The sequence below is a fragment of the Melopsittacus undulatus genome, unplaced genomic scaffold (genome assembly GCF_012275295.1).
Source record: "Melopsittacus undulatus isolate bMelUnd1 unplaced genomic scaffold, bMelUnd1.mat.Z mat_scaffold_623_arrow_ctg1, whole genome shotgun sequence".
NCBI lineage: Eukaryota > Metazoa > Chordata > Aves > Psittaciformes > Psittaculidae > Melopsittacus > Melopsittacus undulatus.
In genome coordinates, this window is record NW_022994470.1 from 1 (window position 1) to 4,065 (window position 4,065).

Here is a 4,065-nt window from a genome sequence, read left to right on the forward strand (position 1 = left end):
TTGTGCCCCTGCAATGGGCACTGGGGAGGCCGCACCCGAATCCTGTGTTCAGTTCTGGGGCCCTCACTGCAAGAGAGACCTGTGAGGTGCTGAGCAGGGCCAGAGAAGGCAATGGAGCTGGGGCAGGGCTGGAGCACAAGAGAGATGGGGAATGGCTGAGGGAGCTGGGGGGTTCAGATGGAGAAGAGAAGGCTCAGGGGGGACCTGATGTCTCCCTCCAAGTGCCTGACAGGAGGATGGAGCCAGGAGGGGCTGGGCTCTGCTCCCAAGGAACAAGGGATGGGACAGGAGGAACTGGCCTCAAGCTGGCACCAGGGCAGGTTTAGATGGAGCTGAGGAACAATTCCTTGCCCAGAGGGTGCTGATGCATGGAACAGGCTGCCCAGGGCAGGGCTGCAGGCACCAGCCATGGGTTAGTGGTGACCTCGGCCAAGTGCTGGGGTAAGGGCTGGACTGGATGAGCTTAAAGGTGTGTTCCAACCTGGTGATTCCATGATTCTGTGACCCTTTTTCTGCTGAGGCACTGGTGAACCAGGGGTTTTCTGTTGGTGTTCTCTGGGTGAAGGGAGGTGCTTCTAAACCTGGTGAGGGTTTGAAAGGCTGTTGTAACGCTGGGACTAAAGGCAAGAGTCTGAATTCCTGGTTCAGAGGTGACTTGAACATTAAAGTGTTTTTGTTCCATCAGGGCCGATTTCAACAGGTCACAGGAAGAGCCATGCGCTGCAAACCCCCATTCTGCTATGAGAGGCTGTTGGGGATGTACAGGCCCAGTGACTGGTATGGTTTTAATTCCTGTATGAGGTATTTCCTGCTTCCTCATGCTCTGGATTCTATTCCCATGTTTTTCTCTTTCATAACAGTGAGTACAGTGGGAGAGCAATGATAGAGAATCCAAGGCCATATTTCCTCCAGCATCCTGGAGGACCCACAAGCTGTCGTAATTCCTTCCCAGAGTGGGGCATCTGCCCTTGTTCTGTTTCTCTGAAGGTGTCTGTAGCAATCACTGCAGTGCTGCTATACAAGTACCCCCTGATTTGACTGGTTTCTGCTTGGTTTCTGACATTGCTTAGGTGGAACTTCAACTTCTGCACCATGGAGTGCTTGCCACACTGCTGTTGCTGCAGTTCTTGGGGGCAATCTCCTCTGATTAAGACATCATCTATATAATGGTACATTTTCACCTCCTGAGGACATGAGACCTCCTGTGGATTTGTGGTGTTCATGGGAAGGAGCTGAGTCCCCTTCCAGCCAACAATCCCAGGATGAGATGTATCAACTGACCAGGCTGGATCCCTTCCTTGAGGAGGGGTAAAGGAGATCCCAGCCTGTCCTGTCCTGCCTGTCCTGTCTGATGATGGGACAAGAAACAGGCTGCCCACGGAAGTGGTTGTGTCACCATCTGTGGAGGTATATAAAAGACATGTTCTAAAGGACATGGTTAATGTGTTGACTTGCAGTGTTCTGTTATTGATGGACTTGATATTCTTAAGGGTCTTTCCCAACCTAAATGGTTCCATGATTCTACAGACTCTTGTTGTTCAGACCAAACTGTGTCTCCTCAGAGCAATGACACTGCAGGAAGGCAGTGTGTCTGCAGCTGAGGGAGGCAGCATCAGTGCTTGCTTCAGGCTGTTTCCCATAGGGTTCCCCTGGAGCCCCAGGGAGGCCTGGAGGGAGCCCAAAGCAGCAGAGGCAGAGCCACCTTGGGCTGGGCCTCTGCTGCTGAGCTGGGACCAAGAGGAGACCTGTGAGCCTCAGAGAGCTTAAAGGCACTTGGCAGTGGAGGATGCTGAGAGCTCCCTGCAGGAGGAACCTTCCCAGCCCTGTGCATGGTAAGGCTGTGGGTGCAGGGCAATGCAGCTGCAGCTCCTGGAGGGATCTCCGCAAGCTGCTGCCTGGGACAGTCCATGGGATGTGTCAGGAGGACTCTCTTGGTTTCTGTGTGTAGATAAGGAGGAGGATGTGGTGCAGAGCAGGGCTTCCCTCTGCACCATGGCAGGGACAGGACAAGGCAGGTCCCTTGTGCCGGGTTGTGCTGGCTGCAGGCTGTGAATGTGGGTGTGCAGCCAGGGGTGCCCAGCGCTGTCCTTGCGAGCAGGTCCCTGCAGCCCAGGGGCTGTGTGCAGGGGCAGGGACTCTGCTGCCTGCCAGGGTCAGCACTCAGCCTGCCTGGGAGCTCCCACGGTGCTGGGAGAGAAACTGGGGTGGGGGGGAAGGAACAACTCCTGTCATGAAAGAAAAAGTGTTCTTGTGCATGGAGAGGGTGCTGTGTGGGTCAGGGCTGCTCAGAGCTCCACATCACTCTGAGGACATTTGCAGAGCATCTTCTGAAAGACACTGAGGCAGCATTTGCCTTAGTAGGAAGGATCCAGAGCTTTGATGTTTTCACTCTTGGTGGGCAGGTTGGGCAGTGGGAGCTGGGAATTCACTTCTCTGCTTTGGAGGAGGCACCGAGAGTCTTGTCAGGACTTGTGTGAGCTGATCCTGAGCCCCTGCAGAGGCAGAGATGCCGCTGGGCAGAGCCCTGCTGCCGGGAGGGGTGTGCAGGGCAGAGCTGAGCACACAGCCCATGGGATGGGCTCTGGCAGCACTGAGAGGGAGCAGAGCTGGGCACAGAGCAGCAGCTCCTGGCAGGGACAGCTCCAGGCAGCAGAGCCATGGGCAGGGAGTGGGGGGAAAGTGCAGCCCAGGCCTGGGGAGGCTGCGTTCAGGCAGCTCTCTTGGTGTCTGCCACTGCAGGTGGCTGCTGGACATGCTCTGATGGGCAAGGAGCTGACTCTCTCTACAAAGTGCAGGGCAGCTGAGAACCAGAGTGATGGACACTGCAGCAACCTTGAGTAGGCACTAACCCACAGACACTTGAGCCCTTCTGTCTGTCCCATGCTCACTCTTCACAGTTGCCTTCAGAAACTTTCTTTGGAATTTTATCCCTAAAAAAGGTGCTTGTCAGCTGTGACACTGACAAAACAAGCAAACCAATCAACCTCAGAGACAATCATGAGCAATTCACGCTCAGCCTCTCCTATGGAGTCCAATAGTACATCAATGTGTAAATTGCACTTCTGTACCTGACAACCCTCCTGTCCTAACCCATCACTGCCTGTTTCTCCCATGACAGTGCCCATGCCCACAGGCAGCAGATGTCCAACGGCAGCTCCATCACCCACTTCCTCCTCCTGCCATTCGCACACACGCGGGAGCTGCAGCTCTGCCACTTCTGGCTCTTCCTGGGCATCTCCCTGGCTGCGCTCCTGGGCAACGGCTTCATCATCACCAGCACAGCCTGCGACCAGCACCTCCACACCCCCATGTACTTCTTCCTGCTCAACCTCTCCCTGCTGGACCTGGGCTGCATCCTCACCACTGTGCCCAAATCCATGGCCAATTCCCTCTGGGACACCAGGGCCATCTCCTACACAGGTTGTGCTGCACAGGTGTTTTTCTTTGTCTTTTTCATTTCAGCAGAGTATTTTGTCCTCACTGTCATGGCCTACGACCGCTATGTGGCCATCTGCAAGCCCCTGCACTACGGGATCCTGCTGGGCAGCAGAGCTTGTGTCCACATGGCAGCAGCTGCCTGGGCCAGTGGCTTTCTCAATGCTCTGCTGCACACAGCCAATACATTTTCACTACCCCTCTGCAGAGGCAATGCTGTGGAGCAGTTCTTCTGTGAAATCCCCCCCGATCCTCAAGCTCTCCTGCTCACATTCCTACCTTAGGGAAGTTGGACTTCTTGTGCTAGGTTTCTCTTCAGCTATTGGCTGTTTTGTGTTCATTGTGGTATCCTATGTGCAGATCTTCAGGGCTGTGCTGAGGATCCCCTCTGAGCAGGGACGCCACAAAGCCTTTTCCATGTGCCTCCCTCACCTGGCTGTGCTCTCCATGATTGTCAGCACTGGTACCTTTGCCTACCTGAAGCCCCCCTCCATCTCCTCCCCAACCCTGGATCTGGTGGTATCAGTGCTGTACTCAGTGGTGCCTCCAGCAGTGAACCCCCTCATCTACAGCCTGAGGAACCAGGAGCTCATGGATGCTGTGAAGAAGCTGGTGACTGGATGTTTTTGA

The 4,065-nt window shown here is 55.0% G+C and overlaps 1 pseudogene; it reads left to right on the top strand.

Moving 5' to 3' along the window:
* The first annotated feature begins 3,140 nt into the window (after nt 1-3,140).
* Nucleotides 3,141-4,065, top strand: LOC117438806 (olfactory receptor 14C36-like; annotated as a pseudogene).